Raw genomic sequence first — 17,638 nt, 5'->3', positions numbered from 1 at the left:
ATCTATCCTTTATTTAATTCACTATTTTGAAATTCTGGGTTAAACCAGATTTCTGCCTCCCCACAACCATCAGTAGAGCATTGTTTTGCTGTATGATCCCATTCCTAAAGTTCCACCTCCTTTTCATCTATTTTATTTACAACCCTAATATTTTGAAATTCTGGGTTAAACCAGGTTTCCGCATCCCCACGACTATCAGTAGAGCATTGTGTTTTGCTGCATGATGCCATTCCTAAAGTTTCACCTCCTTTTCATCTATTTTATTTAAATCCCTAATATTTAGAAATTCTGGGTTAAACCAGATTTCTGCCTCCCCACAACCATCAGTAGAGCATTATGTTGTGTCGTATGGTGCCGTGCGACATTGCATTATGCTTTATGGTTCCCATTCCTAACGTTCCACCTCCTTTTCATCTATCCTTTATTTAAATCCCTAATATTTTGAAATTCTGGGTTAAACCAGATTTCTCCCTCCCCACAACAATCAGTAGAGCATTGTGTTTTGCTGCATGATGCCATTCCTAACGTTCCACCTCCTTTTCATCTATCCTTTATTTAGATCCCTAATATTTTGAAATTCTGGGTTAAACCAGATTTCTGCCTCCCCACGACCATCAGTAGAGCATTATGTTTTGCTGCATGATCCCATTTGTAACGGTCCACCTCCTTTTCATCTATCCTTTATTAAAATCCCTAATATTTTGATATTCTGGGTTAAACCAGGTTTCCGCATCCCCACGACTATCAGTAGAGCATTGTGTTTTGCTGCATGATGCCATTTCTAACGGTCCACCTCATTTTCATCTATCCTTTATTAAAATCCCTAATCATTTGAAATTCTGGGTTAAACCAGATTTCTCCCTCCCACAACATCAGTATAGCATTGTTTTGCTGTATTGATCCCTTAACGTTCCAACTCATTTTCATCTATCCTTTATTTAATTCCCTAATATTTTGAAATTCTGGGTTAAACCAGATTTCTGCCTCCCCTCAACCATCAGTAGAGCATTATGCTGTGTCGTATGGTGCCGTGCGACATTGCATTATGCTGTGTGGTTCCCATTCCTAACGTTCAACCTAATTTTCATCTATCCTTTATTTAAATCCCTAATATTTTGAAATTCTGGGTTAAACCAGGTTTCCGCCTCCCCACAACCATCAGTAGAGCATTATGTTTTGCTGTATTATCCCATTCCTAACGTTCTACCTCATTTTCATCTATCCTTTATTTAATTCCCTAATATTTTGAAATTCTGGGTTAAACCAGGTTTCCGCATCCCCACGACTATCAGTAGAGCATTGTGTTGTGTCGTATGGTGCCGTGCGGCATTGCATTATGCTGGATGGTTCCCATTCCTAAAGGTCCACCTCATTTTCATCTATCCTTTATTTAAATCCCTAATTATTTAAAATTCTGGGTTAAACCAGATATCTGCCTCCCCACAACAATCAGTAGAGCATTATGTTTTGCTGTATTCCATTCCTAACGTTCTACCTCATTCTCATCTATCCTTTATTTAAACCCTAATTATTTGAAATTCTGGGTTAAACCAGATATCTGCCTCCCCACAACCACAGTAGAGCATTATGTTTTGCTGCATGATCCCATTAGTAACGGTCCACCTCATTTTCATCTATCCTTTATTAAAATCCCTAATATTTTGAAATTCTGGGTTAAACCAGATTTCTCCCTCCCCGCAACAATCAGTAGAGCATTATGTTGTGTCGTATGGTGCCGTGCGACATTGCATTATGCTGTATGTTCCCATTCCTAACGTTCCACCTCATTTTCATCTATCCTTTAATTAAATCCCTAATATTTTGAAATTCTGGGTTAAACCAGATTTCTGCCTCCCCACAACCATCAGTAGAGCATTATGTTTTGCTGTATGATCCCATTCCTAACGTTCCACCTCATTTTCATCTATCCTTTATTTAATTCCCTAATATTTTGAAATTCTGGGTTAAACCAGATTTCTGCCTCCCCACAACCATCAGTAGAGCATTATGTTGTGTCGTATGGTGCCGTGCGACATTGCATTATGCTGGATGGTTCCCATTCCTAAAGGTCCGCCTCATTTTCATCTATCCTTTATTTAATTCCCTATTTTGAAATTCTGGGTTAAACCAGATTTCTGCCTCCCCACAACCATCAGTAGAGCATTATGTTGTGTCGTATGGTGCCGTGCGACAATGCATTATGCTGTATGGTTCCCATTCCTAACGTTCCACCTCATTTTCATCTATCCTTTATTTAATTCCCTAATATTTTGAAATTCTGGGTTAAACCAGATTTCTTCCTCCCCACAATCAGTAGAGCATTGTTTTGCTGTATGATCCCATTCCTAAAGTTCCAACTCCTTTTCATCTATCCTTTATTTAAATCCCTAATATTTTGAAATTCTGGGTTAAACCAGGTTTCCGCATCCCCACGACTATCAGTATAGCATTGTGTTTTGCTGCATGATGCCATTCCTAACGTTCCACCTCCTTTTCATCTATCCTTTATTTAAATCCCTAATATTTTGAAATTCTGAGTTAAACCAGATTTCTGCCTCCCCACGACCATCAGTAGAGCATTATGTTTTGCTGCATGATCCCATTCCTAACGGTCCACCTCATTTTCATCTATCCTTAATTTAATTCCCTAATATTTTGAAATTCTGGGTTAAACCAGATTTCTTCCTCCCCACAACAATCAGTAGAGCATTAGGTTTTGCTGTATTATCCCATTCCTAACGTTCTACCTCATTTTCATCTATCCTTTAATTAATTCCCTAATATTTTGAAATTCTGGGTTAAACCAGATTTCTGCCTCCCCACGACTATCAGTAGAGCATTGTGTTTTGCTGCATGATGCCATTCCTAACGGTCCACCTCATTTTCATCTATCCTTTATTATAATCCCTAATCATTTGAAATTCTGGGTTAAACCAGATTTCTGCCTCCCCTCAACCATCAGTAGAGCATTATGTTGTGTCGTATGGTGCCGTGCGACATTGCATTATGCTGTGTGGTTCCCATGCCTAACGTTCAACCTAATTTTCATCTATCCTTTATTTAAATACCTAATTATTTGAAATTCTGGGTTAAACCAGATTTCTGCCTCCCCACAACCATCAGTAGAGCATTATGTTTTGCTGCATGATGCCATTCCTAACGTTCCACCTCCTTTTCATCTATCCTTTATTTAAATCCCTAATATTTTGAAATTCTGGGTTAAACCAGATTTCTGCCTCCCCACGACCATCAGAGCATTATGTTTTGCTGCATGATCCCATTCGTAACGGTCCACCCGTCTTTTCATCTATTTTAAATCCTAATATTTTGATATTCTGGGTTAAACCAGGTTTCCGCATCCCACGACTATCAGTAGAGCATTATGTTTTGCTGCATGATCCCATTTCTAAGGTTCCACCTCATTTTTATCTATCCTTTATATAAATCCCTAATCATTTGATATTCTGGGTTAAACCAGATTTCTGCCTCCCCACAACCATCAGTAGAGCATTATGTTGTGTCGTATGGTGCCATGCGACATTGCATTATGCTGTATGTTCCTATTCCTAACGTTCCACCTCATTTTCATCTATCCTTTATATAAATCCCTAATATTTTAAAATTCTGGGTTAAATCAGATTTCTGCCTCCCCACGACCATCAGTAGAGCATTATGTTTTGCTGTATGATCCCATTCCTAACGTTCCACCTCATTTTCATCTATTTTAAATCCTAATATTTTGAAATTCTGGGTTAAACCAGATTTCTGCCTCCCCACGACCATCAGTAGAGCATTATGTTTTGCTGCATGATCCCATTCCTAACGTTCCACCTCATTTTCATCTATCCTTTTATTTAAATCCCTAATATTTTGAAATTCTGGGTTAAACCAGTTTTCTGCCACCCCACAACCATCAGTAGAGCATTATGCTGTGCCCCTCTTACCAGTATCTATCCTAACATTTTATTCTTAGCAGCAACTTGCTTTAATTTAAAATCTTAATTGTTTTACATTTCATTGTTCATTGTGGTGTCTACCTGAAGTTTCCACTTCCAAATCCAGCTTGCTTTTACTTAAAATATCCTAATATCCTATCCTAATAAATCATTTCCAATCTGCCTAATGGTCCAAGTTTTCAGTGGACCCAGTTCTGAACGTTGTCTTACATAATGCGTAGAGTTGTGCAATTTATTTACAATTTGTAGTTTACCATTGTTTTGAGATTAAATGTTTCTTTTCCACTTCTCACAGCAACGCTATTGAATATTGTTATATTGGGTTACCTGAAAGAAAATTGAGCGCTTCATCCATTGGAAATGTTGCAAAGGGAAGCCGATGTCTTCAAACACTGAATGTTATGGACAGCTCTTATGGACATTACAAGCAGGCACCAGGAGACAGTGTTGCCTAGTGAGTCCCTGAAGCTGCCACTCAATAAGTTATGGGTTTGAATGCACAGGTAAATATATCCTGTATTAAGTTCACATAACTAGCTTTTCATATTAAATATCCTGCTTGTATGTAATTAATATGCAAAGGTTTTTATGACTATTTGGATCATAAAACCAGAAGTATGGCATATGCTCTAAGCTACCTTCCTGACAGTTTCAGTCCTATGTCTAGCTTATATACTTAATATACAAAGTTTTCTATGATTATTACAGTAAAAAACCTACAAGTATGGCATCCTGATATGTGGTGATGTGCTGTAAGCTACCTTTCTAGAGTTCGCAGTATTGTAATGTACCTGCTTTTCCATAATAAACTATAAGAGGTTCCCATTCTTGGTCTTCAAGGTTAGAACCACTGTTTATTCAGTTCTGTATGTTGACATCCTTTAAGGGGTTTTCCAATTTTACATGCAATTTTATGGGTACTAATGTATTTTCACGGTGCCCACTAAGCAACTTGCTTAGTGGGCTATTTTGCGTAGGAAATCGCATGGGACATTTTAAGGGCTATGCGATGCAATTTTCCCTATGTAATTTATTCACTGCTCTCAGCCCTGGGGAATCGCACCTCCCGCAAAATCGCATTGCATGCGATTTTATAAGGTGTGCGATGCCATTACATTAGCTATACCATAGTATCATTGTATGACATACAATGATGTTTTAGGCCCCCACTATCCACGCCACCCTGAAGTGTGGCGAGCGCAGCGGAACGCGTCCTCCGACCTTTTCATACCCCCACTAACCATGTCGGCGTGGCGAGCACAGCGGAATACATTTAAAGTAATCCACGTGCGCTCGCCACGCTTCAAGCACGGTGGCTCGCTGCGCTCACCACACTATATAAAGAAAACTTCAACCCGACGTGGATAGTGGGGGAATGAAAACGTCGGAGGACACATTCCGCCGCCACTTGCCAAGCTTCGTGGATAGTGAGGGGGTGTGTAAGACATTGTATGTCATACAATGATATTATGGTATAGGTAATGTCTTATGGTTAGCTCTTCTTACTTACTACGCTTGTATATTTTAGGGTTTTGGGTGCCTGAAAGAAAATGGTTTGCTTCATCTATTGGCAATGCTGCAAGAGCCAACGTTTTAAATCTCTATGGATGTCATGGTGGTGGACATTACAAGTGTGTTTAAGGATTCAGAACTGCAGCTGATTACTTTTCTGATGCTGTACAAAAAGTTTACTGCAATGCACAGGTAAATATAGCACATTTCACATAACCATCTTCCTTTCATATCGTAATCTGTCCCATTTACAGCTTGGTTCCATTTCAAATTGTGTTTGTATTTCAGAATGTGATCTCTCAAACTACTTTTCTGCAATATCCGGATAGTTTAATGTGCTTGGTTTAGCCAATTTTCACCATCCCTTCAGCAATCAGTAGGCAATCGTGCTGTGCTTTTTGGTGCCATGCTGTCTGATTATTTTCTAGACTTATTTCACTGCTGGTCTCCCTTTAACCCCTTCCCGACATTTGACGTACATTTACGTCATGGTCGGGATGTACTTCCCTACACATGACGTAAATGTACGTCATGACTTTAAACTGTCACCGCGTCTATAGACGCGGTGACAGGGGGACGATGTCTGCTGTCCCTGACAGCAGACATCTTCCCTCATTGCCCAGGGGGGGCACCGATGCCCCCCTCAGCGATCGCTGCGATTGGCTGTTCAAACGTGAACAGCCAAAAGCAGCGTTTACGGTGTTATGTGTATAATTTTGACTCTGCTGCCCCCTAGTGTCCAAAAAAATTAAAAGCAGGTTGAAATAATGATGTTAATAATAAAGTATACATATGGTCTGTTAGTAGTTAACTATTTTGAGTGGTATGATTATTTGTCTCACAAGCAGAAAATTTAACATTTTGCAAATTGCAAAATGTTCAATTTTTTTACGACATTTTGGTATTTTTCACAAAAGAAAAACAGACTGTATCGACCAAAATTTACCACTAACTTAAAGTACAATGTGTCACGAGAAAACAATCTCAAAATCACTGGGAATAAGTAAAAGCAAAAAAAAAGTTATCCCCACTTAAGTGATACATGTCAGATTTGAAAAAAAGGCCTCTGTCAGGAAGGCAAAAACAGGCTGCGTCGGTAAGGGGTTAAAATCCTAATTTTTTTCTTTATTTTTCTTTAAAAGTAATGTGTTTCCCTGTGTGGTATGGTGCTCTCCTTGTGTCCTTTATAATTTGTGGTGTGCCAATCTATTAAGATTTTCAGTACTAGTACTCTCTAAACCATATAAAACTTTCCTCTTCTCACTAGGGCAGCTAAAATATTCTTTATTCTCTCAAATATTGGACTTCAAAACACCAGTAAATCTGCTTTCTACATTTTATTTATCTAGATTCTGTTTTTCCCCATAATTGTACTTTTTTTTTTTTTTTCATTTGCTTTTATTTAAAACCCTATATTGAATTTCTGGGGTAAACCAGATTTCTGCCTCCCCATAACAATCAGAGCATTATGTTGTGCTGTATGATTCCATATAAAAACAGTGGTGAGAGCTGCTCAATCAAACTAGTAATGCCCCCCAGGTGCTGCAAGGGAGGGGGATTTAACCCCCAGCACACCAAAGGGCGTTAGTTATAAGATTTAAAAAACCAACATAATAGAGGGTCATTCAGAGATCTTAGTTACATATATTTTGCAAAGGTATGATTCCATACCTGAATGAAAGAAAATAATGGTCTTGGTGTGGTGCACCATAAGTAAAAGAACAATCACAATAAAATTTTTAAACTGCGAAATATATTATTACACATGAATGAGACAAAGTGAATTTCATGCATATTAAAACTGAACGTTCTGCGTAATCCTGTGTACCATAATATTCCCCTTCTAAGGTGTCTTTTAGATACTGCCTGTGTACTTGTTTCTAAGACTGTAATGGTATGACTCTTTTGCTTTGTACTCACGGTGAGATTTCCCAGGATACACGGCTCCTCTTCCCTATAACCCTGCTTCCATGCTCCTCAGTTTTTTGTTGGTGCCAGCAGGAAGCTGGAGCACCTTTTATTCCGCAGGGATTGCCTGTTTCATTGCAACATTAACATTGCTGGGCTGCCTGCGCTATCAGTCTTACTGACAACAGCGCAGCAGCTCCATCACCCCTGCCGGCACTAACTCCCCCGCGACCCTAGTCAAGGGGTACTTAGGCAGAGGAGACCGGCAGACACCAGAAAGCTCAGACAGCAGGGCTGGGGACACGGGCAGGTAAGGCTCTCTGCACTCAAATTGCGGTCATGCTGGGAGGTGGTCCGCAGCAGCTGTGGTGGACACTGCTGCTTGTGGCAGGGACTCCGCTAGACCATCGGGGCGCTGGCTGGATGTATACATCCATTTTTATTGGGGCTCACTAGCACATGTGGGGGAAGTCCAGTACTGGGGAGGTGGTGCCAGCCTGCAGCACCTCTCCTAGCTTTGGACGCCAATCTCCTGCAGTTTTACGGCCCTGAAAGCTGCTTTCCCTGCTCAGACAGGCAACTATCTTCAGCATAGTATCGTGGACTTGCGAGTAGTGTCTCCCCTGTGAAACCATCCACAGCTGTAATGCTTTTACAGGCACTCACATACCACTAGTTTCCATAGAAGTGGTTGATTGTGGTACATTGGCAAATATTTGCCTCAGCTAAAATACTTTAAGCGGTATTGTGTTTAAGTGCTAGTCCGTGTTTCTTTCTGTACCTGCTTATAGCTGTCCCTTAGGTTTCTCATATCTTTTGAGGCAGAAGTCAGGTTTTATCTTTACAGGTCACATACTGCTGTTACCACTCTAGGTTTTACTATCAAGGCTATAGCTATTGTGTATGTTACCCTCCTCTTGTGTGTTTTCAACATGATTTCTAAATGGGGGCACACTCAGTCTCCCATACGCTTATCCTGTAAGGCAGGGCTGGGCAATTGCTGCCCTCCAGATGTTGAGGAACTACACACCCCAGGATGCTTTGCATTAGTTTTGCTATGTGGCCATGCTGAAACTGATGCAAGGCATGCTGGGATGTGTAGTTCCTCAACATCTGGAGGGCTGCAATTGCCCAGCCCTGCTGTAAGGGTTGTGCTGCAGGCCTGTCTGAGCGGGATGTTATCCAGGAAGGGTTATGTGTCAATTGCTTTATTCCACCTGGCCAGTCATCAGGAGCCTCCTTGGGGAGCTACAAGTCAACCTGTCAAAAATCAACTCCCTATTGCTTCTGCCCCATTACTCCCATTGTTAGATAAGACAATGGGAGATGACTATGATAATTGGGATGGCGATTATGACAATGGAGATTGGGACTACCGGGATTCCATTTTACATCCCATGGGTGTCGGGGACACCCATGGTACAGGCTGAAATGGCTGACACTGAGCCCAAGCCTGTGGCAAAACGTAGATGTTTTCAAAAACCAAAAGGTTATCCAAGAACAATTCCCACTCTCTGATTACTTAATGGAGAGCTGCACTGACCAATGGGAATCCATAGGCAAGAAATCCTCTATCTCTAAAATAATTCTGTCCAGATACCCTTTACCATCAGAGGATTGCAAATTATGGGACACTCCTCCCCCGGTAGATTCCCATGTTACCAGACTGGTTCAGCTGTCAGTGCTCCGTTTACCACAGGATCCTCACGAAAGGATCCTATGGATAGGCATATGGAACACTGTCTTAAGGCCATCTTTACTCTCACAGGAACGGTCCAAAGACTCACTGTAGCTTCGACCTATGCCATTCTGCCATGGCTCCAGGTCGTGGAAGATGAGCTACCCTCTGACGCATCGGTAGATGCCACACTGTGCGTGTCTCATATTAAACAGGCCACACTATACATCATGGAGGCATTGTCTGACGCAGGGGTCCTTGCAGCAAAGGTGTCTGTAAATTCTCTTGGCATGTCGTATCCTTTGGCTACGCCCTTTGAAGGCTGACCCAGAGTCCAAAAAGAAGCTAGAGATGTTACCTTTTTTAAGGGAGGTTTTGTTTGGGAGAGCATTTGATACAATTTTAACCTCGCTAGCAGCGGCTAAAACTGCATGCCTTCCCACAGTTCTACCACAGAGATCGAAAGCTACACCCTTTCGGTCCTTTCGTCCCCAAGGTAAAGTGAGAGGTCAATCTTTCCCTCGCAACTCAACTACATCCAAGACAACGAAGTGTAAGCCCAAACAAACCTGGGCCACTAGACAACCCCCAAATAAAACCGATAAAGCTGCAGGAAGACTGGGCGGGCCTCCCATAGGGGGAACCCAAAGTGAGGTAGGCTTCTACACTTCATGAAGCAGTGGCTAACCACAAAGGCAGATTCCTGGGTGGGTGAGAAGTCCTGTTAAGGGGATACTCTATCTCGTTCAAAAGAGCTTCCCCACAAAAGCTCTTTTGCACAGGCCTCCCACACAATCTGCAAATGGAACAATTATTACTAATACTATTATCCCTGTTGCAGTCTAAGCTAATCATACCAGTCCCACAACACCAGAGGGTATTTGTTTTTACACCACCCTGTTCCTAGTTCCAAAGCCAAATGGGACTTACAGGCCCATATTAAATTTAAAGGCGCTCGACATTAAAGGCGCTCAACAAATTTGTCAAAGTAACAAAATTCTGCATGGAAACCCTGCGATCAATAGTTCAAGCATTGGAATTGGGAGATTATATGGTCTCCCTAGACATACAGGATGCTTATCTGCATGTACCCATCCTCGCTTCACACCAGAGATTCCTCTGGTTTGCTATCCTGTCCCACCGCTTTCAGTTCCAGGCCATTCCGTTTGGCTTGGTCACTGCCCCCCGGTTTTTCACCAAAATCATGGCAGTCATGGCGGCCTATTTGCATCAAAAGAGGACCAGAGTGTTTCCATATCTGGAAGATTTGCTCCTGGTAGCCAAATCACCAGTAATGCACGTTTCCAGACAACGATTCCTGTTCTCCAACAGCACTGTTTGATCCTCAATTGGGAGAAATTCCCCCTCACTCAGTCATGGCAAATCCTGCACCTTGGAGCCCTCCTATACTTCCAGGCACAGAAACTGTTGCTACCAGTGGAAAAGTGTTAATCTCTAACAAAAGAGAATACGTTTATTCTTACAAAGTCCCAGAGTATCCATCCACCTGGCAATGGAATTCTGTGTACAAGTGGGCACAATTTCACTCCTGTCCTCTGCAATGTTTAATTCTTTGGAAATGGGACAGACAACCTCAGCACATATGGACCACGTTCATGATGCTGACTCCAGAAGTTCGAATGACTCTCCAGTGGTGGCTACAGATATCTCGCCTGAACCAGGGACGTCCATTTTGGTTCACAGATTGGATTCTCCTCACTACCGACGCCAGCCTATGAGCCCGGGGAGCAGTAGTAGTAGAATCCTGGTCCTTGCAAGGCATATGGTCCAGTTCAGAAGCACACCTGTCCATCAATGTTCTGGAGCTGTATTCTTGTGGGAAAGGGGATTTGGGATGGTGAGAGTGGAACCGCACTGATAGGTGGTGAGTGACCACTGTTGAAATTATGAGATTGAGGTATGATAGATTGGTTTATGAAAACTGACACTAACCATATATTAAGGTATATGGGTCCTGTGCACTTTCGAGGAAAATTGCCTCTGAGTGCCTTTTTAATGGACTGTCAGTGGTGCACCCCAGAGTATAAATATCGTATTTATGGTTTTCCAAGAGAGGAGGAAAGAAAGAACTCTGGGTGGGGGCACCCTTAAATCAAGGACCAATATTTGCTAGGTCTGCAGTATTAAAATTACAATTCTTATTGGTATACTCTAAAAATAATGGTGTCTGGTCCTTTAAATAAAAATGTGTAAGCGCTTTAGAAGTATAAAATAGTATTGGTAGGCTGGTATTGCCTTATATATGCAGGCAAGGAAAGAGCTTGTCAGTGATCCTCATACAACCCAATTTATACCAGTGTCAAGGTAGAAATAACAGTGGGAAATAATCATGGGTCACGTATTTAGTATAAAATCTGATGCAGACAAGTCTTTGAGATGCTTTATAGACAGGAGCGCCCTTGATCTTAATAGCAGGTAAATTGGTATTATTGAAGCTGCAGGCAATGTAGCAATCAGTCTGTTTATGCTGCTGCCACGGCTAGGTGTCAGTTTGGCATAAACATGAATGTATGACAGTGTGTGATGCCGCACTTGCTAACAGGAGACAATGTTGCTGATAAAAATATGAATGTATCCACTGGACAAGTCCAGCGGTTACCTCACAGTTGGCTTCAGATGCCGAGTTCCTGTGTAAATGTGCTGGCGTCTCTCCTTGCCTGGACTGCCAATCAGAAATAACCCTTCAGGATTGGCTGCACTTTGTACAAAAACCCAGTCCATGTTGGTTGAGACACACCTCCCGTGACCAAGCACCAGAGAAACGTACGTAGGGAACCCCTGGGACACGTGGTGCACCACGTGACCGGGCAGTCCAGGCAAGGAGAGACGCCAGCGGGACGCCAGCACATTTACACAGGAACTCAGCATCTGAAGCCACACAGTGATTGCTACATTGCCTGCAGCTTCGCTTCAATAATACCAATTTACCTGCTATTAAGATCAAGGGCGCTCCTGTCTATAAAGCATCTCAAAGACACTTGTCTGCATCAGATTTTATACTAAATACGTGACCCATGATTATTTCCCACTGTTATTTCTACCCTGACACTGGTATAAATTGGGTTGTATGAGGATCACACTGACAAGCTCTTTCCTTGCCTGCATATATAAGGCAATACCAGCCTACCAATACTATTTTATACTTCTAAAGCGCTTACACATTTTTATTTAAAGGACCAGACACACCATTATTTTTAGAGTATACCAATAAAAATTGTAATTTAAATTCTGCAGATCTAGCAAATATTGGTCCTTGATTTAAGGGTGCCCCCACCCAGAGTTCTTTCTTTCTCTCCTCCTCTCTTGGAAAACCATAAATGTTCTGGAGCTTCAAGCAGTGTAAAAAGTTCTCATTCGATCACGGGATCTCCTCCAAGGCAGACCTGTACACGTCAGGTCAGACAATGCCACAGCAGTGTCTTACATAAAGCATCAGGGGGGCACCCGCAGTGCACAAAGAGGCGGAACACTTATATAGCGCAGCAGATTCCGTTGTGCTTTACAAGAAATTATAAATAAGTAACAGTATCTACTGGCATTGTCGGCTGTGTTAATCCCAGGAATTGTAAATTGGGAAGCAGACTTCATAAGTCTGCATGACGTTCATCTGGTGGAGTGGTCACTCCACCCAGAAGTCATTTCCCCCCTTGGTGAGCCATTGGGGCCTCCCAGATATGGATCTCTCGTCGTCCATCACAACAACACAACTTCAGTGTACGTGATGCGGTCCAGGGATCCTCAAGCCAGCTTGATGGATGCGCTGTCAATCCCATGGATGTTGAATCTTTCATGTCTTTCCTTCCATATCTATGATATGCAGAGTAATAAGGAAATTCAAACAGGAAGGTGGGGATCGTATACTGGTAGCCCCGGCCTGGCCTCAATGTCATTGGTACGTAGACCTATAACACCTTTCAGTACAGCTGCCATCACGACAGGACCTGCTCAGCCAGGGTCCTTGTTAGAGCCTGATCTTCAGCGCCTGTCTTTGATGGTGTGGCGCTTGAAACTGTCATACTAAAACAGGGTTTTCTACTAACCTCCAAACAATGATCCAAGCTCGTAAACCCGCCTTAAAGAGGATTTAGTACCAGGTGTGGCACACTTATTTCTACTGGTGTACATCCCGCAAGAATAATACGAAAGTGTTTACAACAGCTAGAATCCTTGCTTTCTTACAAATAGGTTTAGATATGGGGTTAAGATTAGCCTCGCTTAAGGTGCACATCTCTTCCAGATATACGTACTTTTATCCAGGGTGTTCTATGTATACAACCACCATATGTACCTCCAATGACACCATGGGACCTGTACTTGGTGTTACAGGCTTTGGCCAAACCTACTTTCAAACCACTACATACTGTATAATGCATGTGGCTCACAGCGAAGACTGTATTCTTTCTGGCAAAAGAGTCCGCTAGATGTGTATTGGATTTGACTGCTATTTCATGCCCTCCGCATCCTTTTCTGATTTTCCATCCGGATAGGGTGGTGCTAAGAACCAAGCTTCCCACCTGCCCAATGTAGTCTTCAGGTTCCACATCAAACAGGAAATAGTGGTCCCCGTGTTCAATTTGGAAGACCTTTCCCCAGCTCCTTGGATATAGTTAGGGCCATAACTATATATCTGGATCACACTGCTTCCATCTGGAAATCAGACCCGCTCTGTCCTATATGGCTTTCACATAAAGTGCTGCCCAGTGAACAAACTGTTGCCCGCCGGATGCACATGGTAATTTAGCAAGCCTACCAGCAAGCTGATCTTCCTCTAACCTGGTCGATTCATGCACATTCCACCAGATCGGTAGTCCAAGGCTGCAAGGTGGTCATCTGTTTATACATTCACAAAGTTCTATGCATTTGATACGTTTAACCTCCCAGGATGCTTCCTTTTGGTTGTCTGGTTCTTCTGACACCTCAGACGGGTACCCTACCTTGAGTACTGCTTTTGGACATCCCCAATGTCACCCTGTGGGGACCATGAAACCCAAAGAAGAAACTAGTTATGGTAGACCTGCCTTAGATTACCTTTCTTTGAGGTTCATGGGACCCAGAGGGTGACATTGGGGTTGTAGGTGGATCCAGGGGACCATGGCACCAATCGGCGAAAACCTTTAAGGTTTCCCAGGATGCATGGCTTTTCTCCCCTACAACCCAGCCTCTATGCTCAGCTCCTCAGTTTTGTTAGCCAGCCAATAGCAGGAAGCGGAGAAGACAGATTAAAGCATCCTACACGTTGAGTATTACTTTACCTGTACTATGATGCAAGTTTGATTAACAATTGCAGCAATGTTTTATTTGCAATATTAAGCTGGAGAGTGCTTCATAATATTTTCTATATTTATGGACTATTTTGGTTCTGGAGGACACCCTAGTGGCTGCATGTTTTTGATGCAAGTGCGATCCTTTTTTTGATACATAGATAAAAATATAAGATAGATATATAGGTATAGCTATAGATATCTATCTAAATAGATATACAGATGGGGCAGGTCCCATCATTGCAGGGGATGGCGACGCCATCTCTATAGCCAGAAATGGACGCGCACGCGTCCCCTTCCGACGGCGCTTACCCCAGGTCACCGCCGACTTGTCGGCGGTCACCCGGGTTCCCCGCCGCCTGCCCCTAACCCTGTCCGTCTCCCTGAAGCGGAGACTGACATGGTTCCCGTCGCCCCGCCGACGGAGTTTGAGACGCATGCGTGTCTAAGTCAGATGGTGAGGCAGGCTGCTGGCGGATCACCAGCGGTGACGTTCTGGCGATTCGCCAGCAAAGAGGCCTGCCCCATCTGTAGAGATACAGAAGTACTAACATACTTGCCATTCCTAGGAATGGGTTCAAACGGCACCCACATCCCAGGGTGGGGTGCGATGGCCTGTGACCACACACTCTAGTAAATACAAACACAGGGGGCCCAGCACTCACCACAACAAACTCACCTTAATATTCAAATAATCAATAAATAAATAATGGGGTTTTAGTTCATGAACTAAAACCCCATTATTTATTGATTATTTGAATGTTAGGGTGAGTTAGTTTGTTGTAGTGCGTGCTGGGCCCCCTGTGTTTGTATCTAAATAGATATATAGATATTTTCTTTCTCACAGCAAGCAGATGTACCAACATTTCGAGACCCAACGGTCTCTTTAATCAAACTGTTCCCAAACTCTGCTCCTTCATAAAGAGACCGATGGCTCTTTACATCTGCCTGCTATGTGAAAAATCCATAACCTGCCATTTAGTGAGCTTGTGGGAGTACTGCATAAATTCATAGGTTAGTGGGTTTTTATCCATCACAACAATGCACCAGCTCCCTCATCTGGAATTGTTGCGGCCTAATTTGCATATATATTGCGCTATGAATTATTGCCGTATTCGCCCGACTTGGCTCCCTGCGACTTCTTTCTTACACGCATGTAAGCCTGCTCAAAGCAAAAGCTTTGAAAGCTAGCTGCCTGTGAGATATGTAAGTTCAGCCACTTCCAAGAGATCGCAGTATTTCAGAGATAGAGATTTTTTTTTTTAATTTTCAGGATTTTTTTGTTTTACTCCTGTTCCCAAAGGCACCCCAAATGAAACTATGAAACTTATACCAAAGAGATTGTATTTAACTGTATAACGCATTATGTTCAAAACCATTAACAGTGCGCTGTTTAGATTACATTAGAAGGTCACCTGATGAGTTTGACAGTCAAATGGTCAACATGAGGTCTTTCTCTGTTTTTTGAGCCGAGGTGCTGACAGACTGTATTTCATGCCCCACCATCCACTTGGGTGTGGTGGAAGAATAAAATAGTGTGCCAAGCATAACTAGGCACCGTGTCCGAAGCATTGCGATGGGATGCGGTGCACTTTAAACTGTGTTCATGTTGACTGTGTTGACATTCGGGTCAAAAACAGTAAAAAACCTATGTCGACCTAGACACTGTCGAACTAATGACCTGTTGACCTTTTCCTATGTCAACCTAATGGTGTCCACCTAATGACTGTCGACCATCATGCTGTAGACTAAATGACCCCAACCCATCTAACGTCATAACAGATTTAATTGTAAATTATAAATACTAGATAGTTTGAAATATTAATACTGTATGTCTATTTTCTTTCCAGCAGAATCTTGAAATTCCTGTTCCTAGCAGCCTTATGGCTTGTGACTGGAGTGATTGATTTATGGACCAACTAACAAGCAAACAATCTCTTTATCTGAGCGAAGAGAGGTGTGCCATGAGAGAAAAGAAGATGGAAGTCTAAAAATAAAAAAAATTGTATTTGCTTTTGTCTATTAGAACAAAACCAAAAATACACTGCTTAATTTTAAGCACATGTTCCACCCCAGGTTTCTTACATTGCCTTCTACTGGCATTCAGCTAAATCTTTTATGCAAGCAGTATCGAAGTGTTAATAGTTTACATAAAACGATTGTTTACTGTGTATTTTTTCTGTGTACTTTTTTGTGGTCATTTTTTTCATGTTTTGCTTAAACAGTTTCTCAACCCAGAATAACATGGTTTGAATTAGGGTAGTGATTCAATGTGGAAAATAAATTTTAATTATTAAAATTACACTATTTGGCCTCTTTATTTTTGACTAGTCTTAAGGTCTGTCCGACAGACGGTCAAAAGTTTTATACTGTACTTATACAATTCTTGTTCCACCTAACCTACCCAACCACAGCAGCTCAAAAGCTGCTGCAGCAGGTACAGAATATCCTAAAAACCCTTGATGAATAAGTAAACAAGTGAAAAAATAACTAACTGGGGATTGAAATCACATGGATTTCACAATGATATCTAGTGTTTGATTCACAGACCACTCTGATTGGGGGCACTTCAGGCAGGCATTGGACGAGCGCAGAGGTGGCGGCTCCCTCCCAAAAATTAAAACAGGGAGAGGCCACTGCAAGCGCGCATTTAACCAGCGACTGTCGGGACCCCGTCCAGCACCTGTTCCAATAAAGGCATGTTTATACTTAAGAAATCGTACCATTACTCACAAGAAATAGCATATAATAAAGCAGGCATTCCCAACCATGGTCCTCAAGGCACACCAACAGTGCAGGTTTTCTAGATATCCAGGCTTGAGCACAGGTGACTTGATTAGTATCTAAGGGATTCTGATTAAACCATCTGTGCTGAAGCCTGGATATCACTAAAACCTGCACTGTCGGTGTGCCTTGAGGACCGTGGTTGGGAATGCCTGTAATAAAGCCTGTAAAAGTATCTTTGCACAAGTTACGACCAAGAATGATGCATACCCCGAAACTCGGCCATTGCGAAGGAGACTTCCATAAAGGTATCTTTCAGATGGACGAATCAGGTTTTCTTAAACATGCTTTTATCGGAGCACACCTCCAAAAAAACATACAGAAAATTTTTGTAAAAGATGGGCATGTCACCCTATTGATGGGTACAAGAAAAAAATGAAGTGGCACTAACAAAGTTCAAACCTAACCACATGAATATGGTGTGCCAGATTCCCCATAGGTTCCAGGTGTTTGGGGAAATCTTCAAGTTGTTCCTGATGGTGGAATGACTAAAAGTAGGGGAACTCCTCTGCTTGGAC

At 42.2% G+C, this 17,638-nt stretch overlaps 1 long non-coding RNA gene across 3 annotated transcripts in view; it reads left to right on the top strand.

Moving 5' to 3' along the window:
* LOC146080795 (uncharacterized) overlaps nucleotides 1-16,638 on the top strand; it is a 41,980-nt gene extending 25,342 nt beyond the window's left edge. For 2 of the 3 annotated variants that reach the window (XR_014474985.1, XR_014474984.1), the window contains exons 4-6: nucleotides 4,252-4,459; nucleotides 5,485-5,660; nucleotides 16,187-16,638. This is a non-coding gene — a long non-coding RNA (uncharacterized LOC146080795). The remainder of the gene's footprint in view (nucleotides 1-4,251; nucleotides 4,460-5,484; nucleotides 5,661-16,186) is intronic. The other variant, XR_014474986.1, reaches the window with a different exon arrangement.
* The last annotated feature ends 1,000 nt before the right edge of the window (nucleotides 16,639-17,638 follow it).

The sequence above is a fragment of the Crinia signifera genome, chromosome 5, assembly GCF_055691185.1.
Source record: "Crinia signifera chromosome 5, ASM5569118v1, whole genome shotgun sequence".
Classification (NCBI taxonomy): domain Eukaryota; kingdom Metazoa; phylum Chordata; class Amphibia; order Anura; family Myobatrachidae; genus Crinia; species Crinia signifera.
This window is presented reverse-complemented; position numbering and strand designations above follow the sequence as displayed.